The 23,611-nt window shown below is 39.6% G+C and overlaps 1 protein-coding gene and 1 non-coding gene across 4 annotated transcripts in view; both read right to left on the bottom strand.

Moving 5' to 3' along the window:
- The window catches only part of RPAP2 (RNA polymerase II associated protein 2), a 65,499-nt gene that overhangs the window by 1,976 nt on the left and 39,912 nt on the right, over positions 1-23,611 (bottom strand). The gene's annotated exons all lie outside the window — the stretch shown is intronic.
- LOC116820515 (U5 spliceosomal RNA) lies at positions 15,580-15,691 on the bottom strand. Its single transcript, XR_004372634.1, has one exon. It is a non-coding gene; the product is annotated as a U5 spliceosomal RNA (small nuclear RNA).

The raw sequence follows: 23,611 nt of genomic DNA, 5'->3' as shown, positions 1-23,611 counted from the left end.
AACCTTCTTTTTCACAAGATCTGCCTAGTCACAAAGATGACACAGACACAATAGTTTCATACTATTTTCTAGAGAACCCGGGTGTGTTTACTAATGAAAAACCTCTGTCTGTTTATTTAAAAAGGTGTCTCTACAAAACAACTGAAAAAGCTTTTAGGGAGTAAACGCTCTTTTTTTAAAACCAAGAATTTTCCAAATAGTTGGAAACTTCCCACAGTGGTCTTTCAGATTATTATTTAATTTAACTTTACCCACTGCCACTGGGCACATGAAATACGAATAAAATAACACTCAGAAGCTGTAGATCAGTGCAGGTAGGTGAGTAATCAGAGCACTGCATTTCCTCAGTAGGACATCTGTTCCCATGAAGCAGTCTCTGATAACTTTCTTATACACTGAGCTGTGTACATTTATTTTAAGAACTTCTGTGTTCTTGTTGGTCAGAATTTTTTTTTGACAGAGGACATAATTCGATTCTGAGATGTTGTTAATCAGGGTTATTAACAGTCTTCAATTTTACATGTTTTCTATCTTACTGTATATTATTATGTAATATATTAAACTCTTTACATGCAGTCCTGCCTTCTTTCATAACAAAAAACAGTATGGATTTTAAGAAGTGAACACTGTAGCAAAACTAAATTGGAACAGCTGCAAAAATTCAAAAACCAACCCCATAAGCAGCACAATACTGTAATTGGATCAAATAATAAATATGGCTTCAGTGATCCACAAATTTCGTCTTTAAAGCAAATTTAAAAAGATCAGCTGGCCTTTTAAAGTACCTAATCATTTGTATAAAAATGAACACGGTCCCTGTAGTGCTTTTAAAATTCTGCTGTTTGCAAACAAAATTTTGCAGAGACTTTTCCATTAGACCATGATTCTTCAAACCGGTGAGCTAAGCAGAGTCCCCTAACTTCCTTGTTCTGAAAATGTTGTTTCTCCAAAGGAGATTAAAAAAAACCCCAGGTTAATTTTCATAATACTTTCAAGAATTTGAGAGCCAGCTGAATCTCTTTATATTTGTTCCCAGGCTGAAACATCAGTAGCACCGAAGCCAGACTTATTTTTCATGAGATGAGGGCACTTCGCAATTAACAGGATCAAATATGCTCTGTATTGTGGACCCAAGGTCAGTGCTGCTAAGATGCATTCACTGTATCACAAGAAGCCACTACAATGTATGTTGCAAGTCTGTATAAAAAAGCTTGTGTTAGTTTAAACACTATTTCTTTTACCTCCTAACAGTTTTAATTTTAGTGCCTACACACTGTCAACACTGGTCAACACTAAGGAAATTTCACACTATTGTGCTATCTGTATATAACTAATGAAACGTTCCCCTCCTTGCCATTAGTGGTTTCAGGTACATGCGGTTTCATGTAACGTATTCATCCCGGTAAACAGAAAATGTCAGTAACACTAGTGGAAAGATTTATTTTTATTGTTTAGAAGACAACTTCTGAAAAATGCATTTAAACATTTGAATGTATACAAAGGAAAAAAAAGCAGACCACACAGCTTCCTACAAATTCAGCAGTTCAAGGGAGTGTTACTTAGGTAATTACTCTGACATTAGACCCTGTGTGGAAACTGGAGATAGGACTAAATCTCCATTTTAAAAGAAATGCAAATTAAAACAAAAGGTGCCTTTAATTAAGCAAAAGAGGGGTCGGTCACACAAAGGGTCCCACAGAACAAAGTAAACATTGTTTATTAATACAAAAACAATCATTTTAAAAAGTGTAAAAAAATCTTGATTTTCTGAAAGAACAGAATAGTAAAATGTTTATTTCTGCGATGTCTAACATAGTAGGACATTCTGATTATTTTTCATTGCCTTTTGGAGTTTAATCTATGAGATTCATTAAATACTTAAACTACTCAAAAATGGCAGCACTAAGAAATATGAGGTAAGCACACAACATGGAACAAAACTTAGCTGTGACATGTAAACACCATTCTTTCATAGGACAGCAATGTTCACAACTGGATAGTATTTCCTCCATGCTATGTACAAATAGCACTAAGCAGTCGTTTGCGTGATAACAATGGCTATTCTTTTTAAAAGACCAAGAAGAGGTATTCTGAGCATCTCAAAGACAGGAGTTGATGATCTGGAAATATTTTTTTTTTAGTACGAAGTGCTCAGTAGGGGAGTAGAGGAAGTACTGATAGAACAAGAATTAGAGTGATCAGACCTCAGAGTTAGGCTGGAGACAAGGCTATCAGAGAAAAGGCCTGGAAATGCATTCTTCTTCTTCAAACCATCCACTCTCAGGATTAAAGAGAATGTGTATGATAATTACCCACTGGCACCAGTTGTCACAATTTCCTGACCAGTGCCCGTAGGACACCGTGTGACACTGCAAAATGCTACCTCTACAATACTGCAGAATTACAGACTTTTTCATCTCAGGATTTTTTCTGTGTTGTGCTCTAATTAAAGAGGGCTAAGGCTTTTACTTTTAAAAAGCAAGAGACTTGTGCACATACTTTTAAACTATTTGTTATTTGCTAAAGACTCAACATGTTTATGCCAAGAAACTAGCTTCTGATTGGTGTATTCTCCTTAATCATACGTCAGTGTCTTATTACTGACAACAGTAGTTACTTTTGTGCATTAGGGAACACCACTTTTTGTAGAAATTCAGTACTGGATCAATATGTTGGCCACTTCTGGCCTTTGGCAAGAAGCAGCCAAACCTCTGAAACTTTTCAGATAAGCACTACTTAGAGATTTGGTCAAACAATTTCATCCAACTATATATATGTTTCTAGTATTTTTGCATTAAATTCAAATTTGAAACGGTTTTAGGGCAGAGACAATCTGACTCAATGCAGCCTATTAAACATATTTATGAGCACATACAGAACATGATTAATTTCTCAGTTGGCAGACTTGGTCCTTTTGGCATTTAACAGCTGCCTCTATTTTTACCCTCCATTTAAAAGCAGATATCCAGAAGCTGCTTTTCTAACAATGAATGATATAGGGCTGGATCTTGCACTGTTGAAGCCAATGGGAGTTTTGCAACTGACTTCAATGGGATCAGGATTTTAGCCTGCACTGTGTAGTAATAAGCTTCACATTTCTAGTCCCCATTATTTCAAAGCTATTACCACTACGTGGGGCTGCATTATAAGCAGCATGTATTATTCCTAGGATGCATTGAAGGCCATATTTACTATCCTCAAACTGGTATGAAACTCTACTTGAATTAAATGGAACTGCATGCAAATACCTGAGAGCAGGATTTGGACCCAATGTCCTAGTGTCACCGAAACACCAAAAATCCACAGTTCTGAAGCAGCCATCAGATCAATAATTCAAATGACCTGCACTGCTTCAATTCAGGGATGCAGTGACACGCAAAGCTCCGTAAGTTCTAACATATTTTAAAAGAACTGCAAACTAAACTGGAATTAAGGTGCAAGGAAGCACCACTGCAGACAATGCAAACGGGAGTTTTTTTTTTTATTGTTTTTTTTTTTTTAAGTACAAATGACATGGCGGGGAAATCTTTAACATTCAGATTGAAGGTTGCTTACTTTCACATACTGAAACATTAAGACATGACAGAGAATTATTGGTGTGAACAAACAAAGTAGGTGAGGCAATATCTTTTATTGGACTAACTTCTGTTGGAGGAAGAGAGAGAGAGAAGCTTTGAGCCACACAGAGTTCAATCAGCCCTTGGAACTTCCTTAATTTTATTAATTTGTCACAAACAGTGGCCTTTAAAAAAAGAAGAGAATAGTGACTTGATTGCAAGAGGACAACAGACATTGAATTAAGATACACTATATAATTTTTTTAAAAGGGGCCAAATTGTTTAGACTGCGCCTAAATTTGGGCATCTAAAAGTGGTGTGATTTTCAGAGGTGCTGAGCTGGTAGCTTCCCACTGAAGTCAATGGGAGCTGCAGACACTCAGCACCTCCTGCCATTTTTGTTTCGATGCTTAAATGTGAATTTAGATGCCCAACTGTACACACCTGCACTTGTCAGCAGTTCATTTGAAAGTGTCAGCCTTAGTACTGTATACAGATATAAATGAATTCTCATGCTCATTTTATGGAAAAGCAGGGTTGTATATACCAGATTTAGTGAAGCAGTGCAATTTCCTACACACCCACTTAGACCATATGGTAAATAGGTCTTTGTAAAGTAAAAAAAAAAAAAAAGGCTGAAAATGTCAAACTACATCTTATGATAAAACCGGGTTAAGCTGGCTACTCCACATATGCTACATGTGAAAGAATAAGTGAAATTCTTGTTAAGACAAGTAACACCAGCACATTATTACCAAGTTATTAAATGACATCTGGTTAACATGAAATACGTTTCCATAATTTCAGCTCTCCTGCTTAAAAACAAGTTTCTATTTAATGATTTTCTTACAACAAGCTTTAACAAGTACGTTTAGGAGTATGGGTATCTTTGTAAAAGAGAAGCCCATACAGAAATATTTTTGGAGATAATAAAAAGCCAGTATTTATGGAGTAAATTTCATTAACTAGTATCTTCTAGTATGTCAATGGCATGTCTGCACTGCAATTAGACACCTGCGGCTGGTGCATGCCAGCTGATTCGGGCTCACGGAACTTAGGCTGCAGGGCTGTTTAATTGCAGTGTAGTCTTTTGAGCTTGGGCTGCTGCCTAAGCTCTAAGACCCAGTGAGGTGGCTGCAGCCCAAGGCCAGAAGTCTACACTGCAAATAAACAGCTCCACATCTCGAATCCTGTGAGCCCGAGTCAGGTGGCATGGGCCACCATGGGTTTTTAATTGCAGTGTAGACATCCCCCATCCCTAGTCCACTCACAAAGGTACCTGTGCCACTGTCTGGGTCAAGACATAAACGCAGAGAAAAGTGTAGGTCTTGAATAGTGTCTTCATGTGGTTACAGGATTACTTTAGAATATCTCCCATCCAAGGACTGGGAGTAAAACCTTTTATAAACATTACTGAATTAAGCCCCTAAACACCCTTCCTGCCTGGTAGAGAGTCAATACTATCCTCATTTTACAGAGGTGGAAACTAAGGCCCAGAGAGTAAGGCCAACATTTCCAAAAGTGTCCAGTGATTTTGTCCAACTTGAGACATCTCTAAAAGGGCCTGATTTTCAGAAAGTTCTGAACACCTTGTGCCCTCTGAAAGTCAGGTTCTGTTAAGGTATCTTAAATTGGCATCCAAAATTACATTACTGCTGAAAATTCAGGCCTACATTAATTTACCCAAAAAGTTTGTGGCAGAAGCAGGAAAAGAAGTAAGATCTTAAGTTCTACTCCTACAGAATGTAATGATCTGCTTCTACAATAAGTAAAAATATAGGCAGCCAAGCTTTCTACAGAAAGTAGCTCCAAAAAGATCATCAACATGATCCATGATTAAGCCTGTGGATTTAAAAGATGATCATTTCACTCTTCATATTGTTCACCATTTTTGAAACTGAAATGAGAGAGAAGCTTTAATCACCCAAGCAGGAGGAACTACTGGGAGCACATGTCCTCCTGGATGGTGTTATTAGGGTAAAGGAGAGGATAAAAATGGTTTTGTCAAGTCCAGCATTCAAAAATCACCAGTCATGACATAATATCATGATGCTGGCTTAAAAATGAGATTCTATGTAGTAATAAGTTTAGAGTTCTACTTATTTGCTTTCTGATTATGAACATTTAGAGTTCATATTTTCAAGCTGTTCTACACAGCTATGAGGGCTAGAAACTTTACATTTTTTTTTAAACTATGAGTCTTAAAAAAATAAATAAATCACAATTTTATTTCAAGAGTGGGGTCTTTACAACCACCACCAAATATCATGACACCACTGATAATAGTTGTGAGAGTTAGCAACCACCTGAAAGGCAGCACAATCTGCACACCTTGCAGCCAGTACCGAATGTGTGCTCAGTGACGGCAGAGAGTTTTGCTGTAGGGAAATCTACATTACTGCTTGCTATAAGCTAGAGAGAGGTGACAATGGACTTCCAACCTAGGTGCCATCCTTAGACCTGCTGAGAATCCCCTCCATTCCCCCCCTTTGGTAAATGCAGAAATTTCCCTCTATTCCAGGCTATAGGGGATGGGGGAGAGGGTAAATGAAGATGACGATAAAGATATCCTCTTTTCTTCCTCTCTATTGTCTTCCCTCCTGGCTGCTATTCCTCGCTTTTAGTTCCCCTCTTTGCTAATGAGGTCTTTAAGGGATCTCTCTCCCCTCTTCAAAGGCTAGGTAAGTGGCCAATGCATTTACAAGCTCCAAATAAAGATATTTGCTTATGTAATGAATCACCCATGTTTTAAAGAAAGGATCTCAGATCATTTATTCACACTTAATGGAAAGTCTGCAGGTCTTGTTAATTTTATGACTAATTAAAATGTTTACATTTCTTTTAGAACACATATTGAAGATCACAAAATGGAATATGTGAAATAAAATCTTATAGTCCTAAAATCTCAGAAATGTTTTATGCGCTGTCACCTGTCAAATGTATGATTTTGGTTAACTCTAAATAAAACTGCACATAAGCCTTAAATGCTCAAAATGAATTAACACAGATATGTTAGAGATCAAAAGAAACAATCAGCTACTCCAACTAAGTGTAGTTAACACTTAAAACTCAAGAGTTCAGCCTGCAGCAGTACTGCAACATCTGGTCATTTCACACTGTCAAGAACTATGATTTAGGAGAGACAATGCTAAAAGTTTAATGAAATCTGATTGTGCAGAACACACACACACAGCGTGGCATTTATCTCTGCTTGTCAACCACAATATCATACAAAGAATTCAACAACCTTTTCTGAATAAAAGCCCCACTGTGTTAATTGTATGTTCTCTGCTCAAGATCTTACATAAATAATTTCCTTGTCAACTGTTATGCTCCGGCACAGGGAACATGCCTGAAAGTTGCCTAATTAAACTGCATGTTTCCATATGAAAACTGACTATCATGATGGCTGTTGAAAGCATCCCTAAGAGCAGAGGTGAAAAGAGAACAGATCTTCACCCCATGGCTGTGACTCTAACACAGGGGCAGGCAAACTTTTTGGCCTGAGGGCTGCATCGGGTTTCGGAAATTGCATGGAGGGCTGGTTAGGGGAGGGGGGTCGTGCCCCCCCACCAATCCCTGCCCCATCCACACACACCCCTGCTCCCTGTCCCCTGATTGCCCCTGGTACCCCTGCCCTCGACTGCCCCATCCAACCCCTCCTCTCATTCCTGACGTCCCCCCCCGGGGACCCTTGCCCCATGCAACCACCCCTTCTCCTGTCCCCTGACTGCCCCAGGACCCCCTGCACCTGACTGCCCCCTGCCAGCCCATCCAACCCCCTCTCTCATTCCTGACCGCTACTCCCCCTACCCTGGGACCCCTGCCCCATCCAACAATCCCTTCTCAATCCCTTCTTCCTGTCCCCTGACTGCCCCCTCATCCAACCCTCCCTCCTTCCTGACTGCCCCCCGGGGACCCCTGACCCATCCAAACACCCCTTCTCCATGTCCCCTGACTGCCCCCTGCCCCATCCAACCCTTCCTCTCTTTCCTATTTCCCCAGGATTCCTGCCCCATTCAACCCCCGTTCCCCATCCTCTGACTGCCCGCCCCCTATCCACACCCCCGAACTCCCTTGCCCTCTATCCAACCGCCTCCCCCCGGCTCCCTGCCCCCTTACCGTGCTGCCTGAGACACCGGTGGCTGGTGGCGCTACAGCTGTGCCACCCGGCTGGAGCCAGCCACGCTGTCACCACAGTGCAGCACAGAGCACTGGGTCAGGCCGGCCTCTGCAGCTGCTCCAGAAGCTCACAACCCCACCACCCAGAGCACTGCACCAGTGGTAGAGTGAGCTGAGGCTGCGGGGAAAGGGGAACAGCAGGGGAGGGGCCGGGGGGTAGCCTCCCGGGCCCGGAGCTCAGGGACCAGGCAGGAGGGTCCCACGGGCTACCGTAGTTTGCCCACCTCTGCTCTGACAAGTACTATAATAAAGATAAAGATAATTTGTCTTGTTTACTATTTAGAAACTGTGCCTCTTCCTTTGAGGCTCCATGCACCCCACTGAGCCCACATGTGGAGGGAAGCTCTGGAGACTGAAGAGGTGGGTTGGGGGCAGGGAAACCAGATGAGGTCTTCCAGATTCCTCCCTCACAAATCTCATGGGGACATCATTAAAAATTAATAAAATCACAAGCCATATTAAGTTATGTACTCTTCCCATCTACCTTATGAAGTTCCTCCACTTCCTCAGGGGGTTATGAGACACTCACAGTTCTTAAAAAACAGAACAATCCCTCCCTTGCGCAACAAAACCCAAAAGTCCATATCCATTCCCACTCTCAACCTTGAAATAAGAGTGGCCAAGGGTATTACTGTGTTTGACACATGAATTGGCCAGTCAGAAAAGGACAAGGCTGAACTGCTCCTCTATAAGTGACTGCTGGGGTAATGGCAAGACAGCTTATTTAATTCATAATTTTGTGCGCCTCCTTGTTGTGAGACCCATGAAGAATTCAATGTTCTATCCATCAGCCTCTCTCTCCTTTATGCTTCCCTGACCAGACACATCTCTACTTCTTCCCTGATGGGCTGGTTTAGCCCTACTAAGCAGAGACCATCTATGTATACAAAAGTACATTTGTAGAATATATACAAAATCAAAGCAGGGTTAGGTTAGGTGCCTAAAGCCACTTATGAGCTATGTTGGCTTTCTTGCTCTTTTCAGTACTATATGTAGCTGAATGCCTGAATATTTGAACATTTGTAAAATATTTAGATTGCTTTATGTACGTGAGTAGCTATTTAATTCAAAAGTCAGTGACACTACTGCATATGCTACTGATCAAAGAAAAGTAATTAAGAGGTCTGTCTGCATTTCCATTTGAAACTCCAATTTGGAATACAATATCTTGGAGGCTTCAAAACTGAATTAGGATGAAATTTAGAAAATATGGTATGAATCCAGAACAGCAATTTATTGTCTTCAAAAGTGGTATCTTTTTAAAAAATTACAGCATATCAAAAAGCAGACTATTTCTACTCTTTCTGACAATTTTTGACAAGCTCTGGATCAATATTGGCTGACATTAAACAAATCTTCTCTTTTCCCTCTACCTTTTTGTAAACATTTATGGGTGAGATCTTCACCCTCATTCCAACTGTTTTACGTCACATAAAAGGGCTGGAACTGTATAAAGGGGATCTAAATGCCCTGTATCTAGCTGGGGGAGGATTCCCCTGAGGCAGGCCTGCCTCCTGAGGAACCCATTGCAAGCCCTAGCACAAGAGGCATGTGGGGACAGGATTACAGATGGGGCCACAGTACTCAGCACTGCAGAGATTCTGGGCAGCAATATAGCCCACAGGGCAGCTCCAGAAGGCTGCTCTAAATTAGCCATGTACTCAAGGTTGTCTAAGTTAGTGGTCTCCAAAGTGGGGTGCGCAGCAGGAAGAGCTCATTTTGGGGCAGGAGCTAGGGGGCTTCGTCAGCCGGGAGTCAGGGTGGTGGTTTTTTTTTTTTTGCGTTGGCAAAAATGGTAGAACCAGTGAGGCAGGGGGTGCGTGCTCAAAATTTTTTTTACTGATAGGGGTGTGCGATCAAAAAAGTTTGGAGACCACTGGTCTAAATTACACTGGAGGCCACTCCAACCCCCAGTAGAACCTAGGATTTGGAGGGTACAAAAGGTGATTTAAAGCCAACTTAGCCCCACTATGTCCTGGACTGCAAGTTCTTTAGAGGCTCACCAGAGAATCTCACCCTATTTAGTTAAATACAACACATTCAGATAAGGGATTACCTTATTTTAAGTTTCAAATCATGTTCAGCGGCAACACAGCATAAGAAATTAGTCTTTATCACATGGTGTTTATAAATCATCATATATAAATATGTGAAGCCCTATTCAATGAATGAATACGTACAACTGTCAAGAGTTATATTCCCTCATCACACAAGGACTTTTTTGTACTTTTAATAATTTATTTATTTCAAACAAAACAGGTGGTAAAGCAGTACTCTTCCTTTAAGGCTTTGATAAGCCTATTACTGTAATAAAACCACACCTCTACCTTGATATAACGCATTCGTGGGGAGCCAAAAATCCCTACTGCATTATAGGTGAAATGCCATTGTATCGGGGTAGTGGTGGCAGGGCTGCAGTGGTGATTTAAAGGGCCTGGGGCACCCCGCAGCAGCCGGCGCCCCGGGCCCTTTAAAATGCTGCCTGAGTCCCGCTGCTGCAGCCCCAGGGTAGCGGCGGCAGGGCTCCAGCGGTGATTTAAAGAGTTCCGAGCTCCCCGCAGCAGCCGGAGCCCCGGACCCTTTAAAGTGCTGCCAGAGCCCCACAGCTACTGCGCTGTATGCAAACCCATGTTATGTCGGGTCACGTTATAGCGGGGTAGAGGTATATTATTATTCAAAGGTTGAATGGAATAATCTTTTAGTGAATCAATCCTTTATAAATAAAATCTTAGATTAAACTTTAATTAGGTCAAAATAAATTTTAGGATCTTCTCCATATTAAAAATTTGTCCACAACAAGTGACTATCTAAATCAGCACAACGTGTCAGTTTCTACTTAGGAGGAATATGGGACTGAAACAAACCAACCAACTCACTGAGTGTCACAGGTCAGCAATGAAGTGCATTGTGTGCACGAAGAATAGTATATGGTAGCCCAAATAACATCAGCCTGTATTACAACTGAAGTATAGCAAATGCTGTCAGATCCTCACTGTCAGAACTTCAGTTTCCTAGGGTCACACCTCCTCAACACACACACAAATAATAAATATCCACAATTTTTATATATTGCACGACTCCCTATTTGAAGGAGATTGAACCACACGGACCATGACATAACTGAGGGAGTGAAATAAAAATCGAAGCGGCATTGGTCATTTGAACTCTCCTCACAAAACATATTGAGATGGGAAAGAACTAATGAAGTTGTTACCTTGCTTAACTTCAGGCAACAACGTACATCAGTTGCCAGTAGATTATACTCCACTTGATCAATGTGTGCTTGAGACAAATACTTTGTTAGGACATCTCCCAAGGAATGGCATGGACTACAGCTTAAATTGCAACAGTATTAACAAAAAAAATTTGCTGCTTAATGGAGACTCATTCAGCAATTGCCATGTTGCTGAGTGGTGTTCTGCCAATTTGAAATTATGCATTCTGGCCTAAATGCAGACGTTGCCAAATATAGATTAAAAGAATTTTAAACTGAGTAAACATGAATTATATAGTGAATAGCTTGTTCTTGAATTCTTATTCAATACAATATTTCAAGTCTCTTGGGTTAGTTTAAATATTGACTGTTTCTCTTACATCAGATATCCTCAATCAGGCTGATCAGCTGCCCACTGGGACAATTCTACCATATATCCCAGAAGTTCACTAAACTGATTTTTTCTTTGATACAGTTTATTTTAACATGGTACTGAAAGTTGGTAGGCACAGGTATGGAGTAGGGTTAGTTACAACTCACTCTAATGATAAAGGTTGACAGGTATGAAGTATAATCCTGTGTGTGATAGTTAAATGATTACACAATCATACTGTGTTACAGACAAGTACACAGGCTCATAAGTATTAAACGATTACTACTAACTCTACCTCGATCTTATATTTAGCTGTTATGGTCATGGGTAAGATTTAAAATATTCTATGCTTATAAGTTCTGTTCAAGTTTTTAAAACAAGTTCAACAAAACATACTAAAAAACCTTGTTAAAAGCAAGAGGTTGCCTCTAGAGTGAAGATTTTCCATTAGAACACGTTAATATTTGATGGATGATCTTGAATTGAAAACATCTAACTTACAAACATCAACATGTAGAAGTGTTTAAAGAGACCTCCAGAATTAAATTTTTAGTTATGAAATGCTGCTAGTTAAATAATTTGATCAGAACTAATGTTATTTGCATCTATGGACTTAAAATGTTCCATATTTAAAGCTTTATCCTATTAGGTTAGATTATAAGAGACAAGGGAAAAGAAGTATTTCGAAGCTCTTTTCTTGAATCCCCAAAATTCTCTTTTATAATAGGGAGAAGAGACACTAGCATTTACTTGGGTGAATGATAAGAACTTGGGTGAATTACCCAACATTTTATGTTTTCGTAATATTTCTGTCATCTGTTTTAATAGTGAAACCTCTTAAGCAAGAACAAAGATTATGTCTGGTCTAGTTTTAAGTAAAACCCCTTTCTTATAAAGAAGAAAATTGAGTAGATATATAAAATGTAGACTGCATTCTATTATTTGACATTTTGTTACTGTGTACTGACCTGTTCACAGAATCCAGTATAGTTGCCTTACATATTATTTTAACCCTTTGATGGGAACAGAAGCTAAATTATTCATATTTTTATTCTTTTTGTCCACTACCCTTAAATCAAGGATATAAAAACTGATTCAAAACCAATGGCTTGAATGCTAACAATTGCAGGAGATGGGATTCATTAAAAAAAAACTTATCTTTGTTCACTGCTCCCACTACTGTCAGTTTCTTCACCTGCAACCTCCAGAAATCACTGACTTGCTCAAGTAAATGTTTTGATTATATATATTCTTCCTTAAAAATAAAAATCCCTTTATTGTCACTTTTATTTCTTAAGTGCCCACTGTAAAATCCTTTGCCACTGAATTCAAGGGAGCCAGATTTTCACCCACCGAACAGATAAATGGAAAAGACTTTAGTTAAAGGTGAAAGGAAAACCACACACAATTTAATGCAATAATCAGCGTATATAATCTGCTCAACAATACACTTTATACTCTTAGTAACAGAAGAGTTTATTATAAACTGAAAAAACAATTGATTTTATTGGCCTTGCTCAATCAGTGATCTGTATTCCAACCAGAGATTTTCAATTAATTTATCAATGGCTTACAAGAAAGCCTCCTGATACACTACACTATTTATGAGATGTCTTTAAAACTCATTTAGTACAAAAGTGATGGTTATATAGAAGAATGGTCCCGGGGTTAGTCGATAGAATTGGAGTTCTATTCTTAGCTGTGCGACAGACTTTCTGAATTACAAGTCAGTGCTTCATTTCTCCATATGCAAAATAATGATATTACTTTCCCCACAAGACTGTTGGGAGGCTGAAGTGAATACATGTGAAAATGCTTTTCCATAATTCTTTTAGCTGTATACTACACGGTATCTCATTATATATGACTATGTAGAGGAGGTGTGTTAGGACAACATGGGTCTATAGTTACCTGACCAATTACAAAAATAGCTGATTTAAAAAAAAAATTGGTAGGTATTGATAATAGTCAATACTAACATTTTTTTTTTTTTTTTTACTTATAAAGAACAGAGCTGTAAGCATGAATAGCAGGTTGTACTGACTACACCTGTCTTTCTTTCTGCAAAGCTTCACTTGTCAGCTGCCAGCTGTTACAGATAACAGCCAGCCAGATTACTTCAGTGATGTTGTATCAATGGAATATTATTGATCACAAAAAGAGTGCAGGTCAGAGAGGGGGAAAAAATCTAGAACTTCCTTATACCATTAACTTCCTCAGAATGGCAACTCGTAGTCACTGAAAGAAAGTCAATAAAGGTCACAAAAAGTGAAGTTGGAGATTTTTATATTAATACTCAAAATGTGATATTATTTATCACTTTTCTTGCATCATTTATTCAATAAGGATTTTGCAAAAAAAATAAAATGTCAAATGTAAAAACACAGGAAAGATATGTTTTAGGACCGCATTGTAATTTCCAAAGACAAAAATATAGTGAGTCAAATTTCACCCTCAGTTACAACCCTCAGTTACATTCTCACCCTCAGTTTCATTCTCATTAATGAGAATTTCACCCTCAGTTACATTCTCATTAATATTGTGCACTGGCGGTGTACCAGAAGAGAATTCGCAGTGTGTGTATCAGCATTAATAAAATTAAATGAACTGATGTGAAACTTATTTGAAACATTAAATGAACAAGCATATGCTAGTGTCCACAGCATATGCAACTCTGCCATACTATAGCGTGATATGTTAAAATGCAATTCTCTTCTGAGAAGTAAACTGTAAAAATGACACATGCTACTACATAACACCTCGGTTCCCTGTGTATTGTCAGAGGGTTATCTACTATACTAACATTAATTTGTCTTTAGTTCAGAGACAGGGTCTGAATTTCTAGTCCTGTGTATAACATTCCCTCTGAATATTTTCCTTGCTATATATGTATAACCAATTCAGTTCTCACAGTAATTGTTCTAGGAAAAATGCAGATTTCAGAATATTCAGCAGATACGGACAACAGGTCAAATCCACCCATAATACTTGACTGCTTAATGCTGATCCAGTGACGCACAGTAGCTGGAAAGCCAGTTTAACCAGATAGCTGGGAATTTTCTTGTTTCACCATGGCCTGGCCCACGACATTGGGGGAATTAGAAGGCCTGCGCTCTGTGATCCCCAGGTCTAACTGCCAACCCCAACACATTAAAACAAATCATGAGACTGGATTAAATATTACGTTTAAAATAATTTCGGGGTTCTATTTATTTGCCTGCTAGTTTTTGAGCCTGTAGGGTTCATGCTTTCAAACTTTCTCCACAGACCATAAGGACTAGACACAATTTTTTTAAATTTAAAGTTACAATTCTCACCAAATCACATGACTCCAGAAGCTATGCTTTTAAGATACCAAATATTATCATAAAAGTCTCAAGAATTGGCAACACTGAGAATAACTTCTTGAGCAGTCAGGTGCAAGAAAGAGCAGCCCTGAGGTTGCTCTAGCTCACACTGTAGACCAGACCAGTCTCGAGCCAGGCACTAAGCTGAGGGAAGCATCAAGAGGACTCAAAGCCATCTCTACTTTCTTCTCCCAGGTCCTATGCAAAGCACAGCTCAGATAGACCGGAGGATATGGTCCACTGTTTTGTATCAGAAACATAATACAGTCATCTATTAATCAGAACTAAATTAGGAAACAACACCTAGATAACCCATTTGTTGTAATTAGTAGTGTAAATATAAATATTATATACACGTCTCAATGCTTGTAATATTTCATGGCATTTAAAGCCATAACACTTATTTTGTGGGCTGTTCCAAAAGATTTTCCCTTGGCTGGTTTATAATTAAGTAATTTGTTAGTTAAACCCCAGAATAAATAACTATCAATTGTTTTATATAAATACAATTGCTTCCCAGAAATGTAGTCCTCCCACCCCCAGATACATGTCACAAAGTCAGACCTAATTTAAAGGATTCCATTTATTTGAAGTCAGTCCCCTCTGCTAACCAGACCAACAGATCAAAGATACTTCTCACTTCTTATACTCTACTGCTTTCTTCTCCTTCTCTCTTAGCTTTGGCCCTCCTTTTATTCCACCTCTCATTCTCAGATCAGTTCCTTATGAATCAAATGTCCTCCCATCCAACTCCTCAAGTCCTATTTTTATTAAACTTCTTACACTGATCCCCTCATTGATCATACCTTCCTGTTTTTTCATATTTCTCAACTTATGTTGGGTGGAGTTAGAAAGTGATCCTGCAAACACTTACACATGTGAGTTTGTCCCATAGAAGTCACTGTGTCTACTCAGATATGTAAAAAAAAATTAGGTAGAAACTCTTAAGTGTTCCTCTCCACAGAATTCTTTAGTAAAAGGCGAAAGATTTATACAGTCTGAAGAGAAACTCAGATACGTAAAGTTAAGCACATGCGTAAGTCTTGGTAAGACTAGGGTCTTAGAATGGAAGCTTTTCAGAGCAAGGGCTTGTAAATATTCTGTAAAATTACAATCCTCTGTGAAGCAAAACACACATTCTACTTCAATGGGCAACAGATCTTCTGGATACTTAGATATATCAATGCTTTGCACATAAATTCAAGTATATTTTACAAATAAAATGAAAAACCTCTTGCATAAACAGCTATCAAAAATGAATGAATTTAGTAGTGAATAGTAAAAGTCTCTCTTTGCAACTGCTTGTCAGTACTCTGTTAATGCTATGGAAAAACTCAGGTAAAAATTGATTCAGACATACAGTGTGTTGCAGGTGGAAAAACTACAGTCCAATTCACCTAGGAAAATAACTCATCAACATTTTATAAATGGACCCACCTGCACTCAGTTACTATGGAAACTATTTACCATAAAATTGATCATAGTTTAGTTTTAGAACTTTCTAACACAATAATCTGATTATCTACTTTTCAGTCCAATATACAAACCAAATACTTGGAATAATGCAGCTGAGTAAAGAGACAAGCCAGGAATAGACTTGCTGCTACTAAATATGTCAAAATTTAAAAAAAGGATGTGAAAGATAAGCACATCAATATTTTTCTGATTAAACTTCACTGTTCGCAAAACTCCTGCTATTCCAGTTCTGGACTTCTCAAAAGGAATTTTCTTTCAAAAAAAATTCCTCTGCACTGCTAATGTTGCCACAGCCCCAGTGGTGGTAGCAACAATGAGAGCATTAGTGCAGACAGCGCTCTGGGCAGCCACTGGCTTTTTATGCACTATTTTCCCTAATCCCCTAATAATTTCTATAGTCTTCCTTTGGACAGCGAAGACTGACAATTATACATCTTCGCACACTAATAACCACTAAGTTATACCACTTCCAGGCCTTCAAGCACTCATATCTGCTGGATGAATTTTAAGCTACATTTTTTTCAAGGCCATAATTTTTTTTGTTTTTTTAAAAAAACATGAGATTTTGCAGCTCTTTGTATTCAAGGCAAATGGAAGGATTCTTCCTCCTGTTACTGTCCCCATACAACGATATGGCAACACTGTTTGTTATATCAGATCTGTGATTCTCAATTGCTGTTAAGACAGAGAGCAAACCAAAATCCGAAGGATTAAGTGTTGGCCTTTTAGATAGGCCCAATTTAGTACCTACTCCTGGAGGAATTTTGCGACACTATGCATGCGCAGAATTCATGTCTCCGGCAGATTTCTTTGCTTCCTCGCATTTGCGCAACCCCCGTGCATTTGGACCGCCCATACCCAGACCCCACCCCTGCCAAGCCTCATCCTGTACACTCAGAACCCACCTAGCTCTCCGTACCCGAAGCCCACCCCACTGAACCTCAACCCCTGCATCTGGAGCCCCCTTCACCCAGACTCTGTGCCTCTAGACCCCCACTCCTGCACCGACCACCCTCACTGAGCTCTCTGCACTCAAACCGGCTCCCTGAAGAGCCCCATTGCCCTGCACCACCCTGAGCCCCCAGGTCCAGACTCCCATGCCCCTGACCCTAAAATAGCTGCACCAAGACCCCCATTCAACAAAGCTCCACTCCCCCAGCACTCAGGCCCCCCTGCTGAGCCCCCCATACTGCTGAGCTCCAACCATCTTCACCTGGAAGCCCCTGCAGAGTCTCATTGCCTCTGCATTTGGAACCTGCCCCCCAACGAGCCTTTGTGCATCCAGATCCCACCACATCTAGACCCCTCACTGAGCTGCCCACACCCAGGTTGTCCCATACAGAATCCTCTCATCCCACACCTGGATCCCCCCAGACTGAGTCCCTCCACACTTTAATCCTGCCTGGTTGAGCATGCCTTCCCCACAGCAGGAGCGCCTGGTGCAGAGGAGCAGGGCCCCATGGTGTTTCTGGGGCAGGCCCAGGCCTTGTACTGTGTCAAGGTCAGGTGCAGCCTCACCACTGAGTCCTTGTCCTGAGGGTGGGTGAGCTGCAGGGTGACCACACATCTTCGTGCAGCCAGTGGCCTATGCTCCCCACTGCCATGCTGGAGCCTCTGCACTTATTTATTGACAAATAAAACTTGCAGAATTTTAAAATATTGTGCATAGACTTTTTAATTTTTTGGCGCAGAATGCCCTCAGGAGTAAGTACCTTAGATCATACCAAGTTTTAGCTCCAGCAGTAACAACAGAGAACCATAAGGACTGGACTGGTAACGCAGGTCTTCCAAAGTTATCTGTTATCTTAGGCCTTCTCTACACTCAAAAGTTGGATTGCTTTAACTATAGCAGTATACAACCCCACTAGCGTCAACACAGCTATACTGGCACAGCTTATTCCGGCTATAGAGGTTTAACTGAATCCTCTAAGGGTTGTACCAGTACAACTATCTCGATTTAAGAACCAAATAAAAAAAAAATCACATCCCTAACTGAAATAATTATGCAGGTACAATGTGTCTGTGAAGACCAGGCTTTCAGCAATCTTTCTGAATTCTCTCAAGAAACAACAAGACAATTCAACATAGATTTACACCCTGTGAAAACCTCACTCGAGTCAGTGGGACTGCACAGGGTATGTCACCAATGAATTCGGCCCATTCTTTAGAAAGTTTACTGAGATAAAATTAAAGCTTTGAATGTAAAAGATTGTGATAAAAGAAAAAGATACAAGTTTATTTGTCTAACAGATGGCTTATGTTTCATGATAAAAATGTTTGCATTTAATGTATAAAGATTACCTATTAATAAGGAAGCAGGTATATTTTCAAAGGGACGTTTCCATCACAAATAAAGCTAGTACTTTGTAATTCACTCTGTGATGATATATTTTACAATTAGGTTTGCTCAGTGGGTGAACCCAAAGTAATTTCAATGCCAAGACTTTATGTCTAAATCCTGTTGCTAACAACCCTACTGAGCTACTAAATATACTGTATTATGTGCAACATCATCAACATCTTGCTTTTCTTCAGAATCACCCAGACTACAGTCAACTTATTTTTTTTACAAAGGTGCAGGAAAGACTTTTGAGTCTTGCAGAAGCAAACTTTTTGATTTATTCTTGGGCTATTATGCACACTAATGTGTGTGTGGTGCAAGGAGAAGGAAAGTAACACTAAAAAGTAGACGCTCTTAATTAAACAAATCAAATATATTTGCAATAATTAAAATTTAAAGTTTCTGAAGTATTAACTCCTATATATTTTATAAGTAAGGCTGGATGGTTTTTCACCTGTGTGTTCAGGGTCCAACTGTGGCATGAGATTCAAAGTGATGTGAACTATGTTGACACAACTCTTTCCCCAACAGACAAAAGTCAACATGACAAAACTACCTTCCGTAAGGTGTGTGCTGTCCTTAGGAGAGGCATGGGCTAGAGTTGATGTGAAAATCAGAGCTACATCTTATTCATACAAAGGGCAGAAATGAGGTGGTGGGGGAAGCACTATCGCTTCCCAGCTGTATTTGTGGCTTCTGGATTCAAAATAAAAGGGAGTATGTGTGTGGGGAGGGCAGGGAATGAACTAAATAAATTAAGTTTCCATGAGGTTACTCTGTTTTGGAGCTTCTGGACATGTGTTTATCAATGGAAAAAATCCCAGTATTTCTATTGACTTGTATATTTTCCTCTTATCTAGAATTCTTATCTTACTGGTATTTTGGGTTTTTTAAGGGTAGGCAAGGAGGAGGGCAAAGTAAGGGCCAGATTGTGCCTGGCCATTCACAGGGCCAAGGACTAGAAAACTTTCCATTTCTTTGCATACAATGCCCACACCCTTCAAAACTGAGGCTGATGGCACTTCTTACAGTACTATACATATATAAACAGAAACACATGAACTCTTCCCATATAACTTCACAGGTGCAAGACACCTGAAAGGGGCCTATCACCCCAGTCTCCTCCTACATTGGGCAGTAGATGTGGCAGGTATGCAAGACAGTGAATGCTCATCCTGTGCAACAAGGGACGCTGGGAAGCATTATATGTTGGTGCTCCCTATTAATGATGAGGCTAAAGACTGTAATTTAGTTTTAAAGTAGTGGTGAACTTTTTCATACTCAGTAACATGTGCAGGGGTGACTGCGCTAGGCGACTACAAAATTACTGTACTGCATATGTTTCCTAATTAACTTCTGAATGGTGCTAGGAGGAAGTACAGTATCATACAGTAAATACTAGGTTTATACTAATAAGCTGACTAAGCACAATTGAGTATGCTTAGAAAATAAATGCTTAAACTTGCTGTTTAGCAGAAAACTTCATTTACACTTGAACATTCATAGAATCATAGGACCTGGAAGGGACCTCAAGAAGTCATCTAGTCTAGTCCCCTGCACTCATGGAAGGACTAAGTATTATCTAGACCATCCCTGACAGGTGTTTGTCCAACCTGCTCTTAAAAATCTCCAATGATGGAGATTCCACAACCTCCCTAGGCAATTTATTCCAGTGCTTAACCACCCTGACAGTTAAGATGTTTTTCCTGATGTCCAACCTAAACCTCCTTTGCAGCAATTTAAGCCCATTGCTTCTTGTCCTATTCTCAGTGGTTAAAAAGAACGTTTCTCTCTCCTCCTTATAACAACCTTTTATGTACTTGGAAACTATTATCATGTCTCCTCTCAGACTAAGCAAACTCAAATTTTTCAATCTTCCTTCACAGGTCATGTTTTCTACCCCTTTAATCATTTTTGTTGCTCTTCTCAGGACTTTCCTGAAATGCAGCGCCCAGAATGGGACACAATACTCCAGTTGAGGCCTAATCGGCACAGCGTAGAGTGAAAGAATTACTTCTCATGTCTTCCTTAAAACACTATTGCTGCTAATACATCCCAGAATGATGTTTGCTTTTTTTTGCAACACTGTTACACTGTTGACTCATATTTAGCTTGTGGTCCACTATGACCCCCAGATCCCTTTCCACAATACTTCTTCCTAGGCAGTGATTCCCCACTTTGTATGTGTGCAGCTGACTGTTCCTCTGTAAGTAGAGTACTTTGCATCTGTCCTTACTGAATTTCATCCGATTTACTTCAAACCATTTCTGAATATTCATGATCTATTAATAAAAAATATGAGAAAAATGGAAGAAAGTATAATCTTGCTTAGTGTAACTAGGGTGAAAGTTGGACTCTTCGCATTTTAAATTATAAAGTGGAATGGGACTCAAAAAATGACTCTGTAAAGACGGCATTGTGGATCCATAACTGTCATGAACTCCAGATCAGTGATACTCAGACCTCAGTGATTCAGGAGCCAAATTAGCGATCAACAGTACCCAAAAGAGCCACAGAAGCGTGAATTCATTGTTTCATTTATCTATCTACCTACCTACCATTCTCACAGCAAAATGACTGACGAAGTATTCTACAATTGGTTAACAACACAGTAAAAGCATCCTGACTGGTTAATAACTAAATCACAGAGTGTTTTAATATCACTTGCTGCAAAGATGCATTAAAGAGCCACTTGAGCTCCCAAGCCTAAGTTTGAGTATCACTGCTCCAGACCATATGGGCTCATTTTACAAGTAAAAATGAAGATTTTTCTAACTACTGGTGCTGCAAACTCATTTTGGGGTTAGAAAAATATTCAGCTTGTGTTCTATGTGTAATGAAGACAGATTTTACAGCTGAAATTTGGCTCACCTATCAATAGAATTGTTATCCAAAATAGCATCCAGCTGACTTGCTCTAAGGTGTGTTGTCTGTTAGGGTAACAGGAATAAAAGCTTATTTTAGTTATTAAACTAAATAGACATAACTGACTACATAGACATGACAGAAAGGAAGCAGATCTGTGAAGTAAGAGTGACATTATTACATTGTTACTTTGCAGAGTAAATTCACATCCAATATATTTTTACAGTCAGTATAGGCCTATTTAATTCTCACCTATCAAGAATGCAACATTTAGCATAAACACATGCAACCGAAATTTCCGAAAAAGCAAATTCCTCTTGAAATGATTTAGAGATTTCTTTATGCCTTTTCTTTTGAGCAATAGGTATGCTATATTGTCTGTGAAGTAAAAACAAGCACTTGTATCCAGATTCTTCAGCCCCTGCATTGTCATCTCTGAGACTAAACCTCTAGAGTACATCTCCACATGACACATTTACCTAAAGTGGCTGCACATGTCTAACGTAGGCTTTTGTTTAGTGATCATGGTCGTATTGAGTTTGTTTAAACACTGAGTCCTAATGCTTACCCAGTAATCCCAGGATGTTTTGAAATGCTCTCAAGCTTTTAGAGGGAAAAACTGTTGCATGGACTTTGCAGATGAAACTGACCACAGTTCACTGGAACCAGCCAGTTCAGATAAATAAAATGAAAGCAGACATTTCTTGAGAATATCTTGAAAGCTTTTCCATTAGACCGTATCAGGGGTATATAATCTTCCCTACCTTCTGATTTCCTCTCTCTTTAAATACTGTGTATATATAAATTTATCTGCTTCATTTCATATCAAGCAAAGATCTTGGGGGGAAAGCTATATCTTCCAGTATTTTGTTTTATACTGCATTATATAACAGATATTACTATAATATCAAATTTAAACTCTAAGACATTCCTAAAAGGAGTGACTGCAAACCACCACCACTGAACTTACAAAACTAATTAGCAAGCAAATAAAGCATTTGGTCTGTGCATCATTTTAAAGTTGTTCCCGCCCCATGCCAGGCTTAGGTGCTGTATTCAGGAATATTTGGGTAAGCCTCTTCACTGGATGTCAAAGGGCAGTCTAGGAAAGCACAGTATATAATATGACAAATGACAATGTATTGAACGGACAGACGGAAATGTCTCAGGTTAGATTTTCATTAAGGGCTCAGATTGGACATTCATTTTTGATATCATGATCATTTAGACTGTGTTAATCTGAATGTTCTCTGGACAGGTAGTTCTACTACCTTAATAGCCTATATTTTATACATAAAGAAAACCTATGTATTACACACACACCTTGCTAAGGAAACAAAGGAAAATTTTGTGCCATGGTAATACAAACTATTAAGCAGTAATCACATCTTGCTAAATTTGAGACATCACTAATGGTAATAGTAACCTTGGCCAGCAGCAAAGCAGGGAGTTCACAGACACAAAAGTATCCAGGGTACTATGAAAATGCACTGGGAAGTTTTCTCAATATCATTCTCCAGCACATGACACCCATGTGTGACAAGAAAGTGATGAATCATAGTATCTGTGCTTAAGGAGCGGGGTGCAAGTGACGTCTGACACAGTTGCTACCTTTTTAAAAAACAAAACACCTTAGGTCCTCAAATCAGAGAGAGGCTACTTCTTTGTCATGTCTCCTTGATTTGGAAAATGAAACAGGTGGATTATTATGATGTGTAGCCCTCAAATCCCATTGTTCACTCCTTCATTCTAGCCCATGTTCTTATTCCCTCTGATCCCCCAGGTTATTCGTACATTAGGAGCTTCCATCATATCACCTTTCAGCCAGGCTGGGGAGATGTGCAATTAGCTTCTTTTCAAATTGTTGCTTGTGTTACCCTCTTGTTTGGTTCTAGGAATAACACAGCCACCACCTGTCCCTGGGGCCAGATCATGCCCTGTTGACACTTGCACATGCAGAAGAGACCCTCCATATCTCTCTCTGTCAAAGAGGCAAGTGAAAGTGGTTTCAGACATCTTTTGACCTAGACCCCATAGAAAGTTCTTTGTGGGGGTCCATGGTGATTATCAGTCTGCTTTTGACAAGCATCATCCTGCTCTAGACCCCATGGAATCTTCAGGAGAGTTAATCCAGCCTAAAGCTTTTCTGTGGAGCCCCTCCAGGCCATGGAATTCCTCTTCAGGAGCAGGAGCAGCCTGAGGAACAGGTCTACCAGGGAGCCAGGTTGGGAGTGGAGAAGCAGATGTATAGGACCT

This window comes from Chelonoidis abingdonii, chromosome 7 (genome assembly GCF_003597395.2).
Source record: "Chelonoidis abingdonii isolate Lonesome George chromosome 7, CheloAbing_2.0, whole genome shotgun sequence".
In the NCBI taxonomy this organism is placed as follows: domain Eukaryota; kingdom Metazoa; phylum Chordata; order Testudines; family Testudinidae; genus Chelonoidis; species Chelonoidis abingdonii.
The sequence above is the reverse complement of the archived record's forward strand: the minus strand, read 5'-3'. Positions and strand labels throughout refer to the sequence as shown.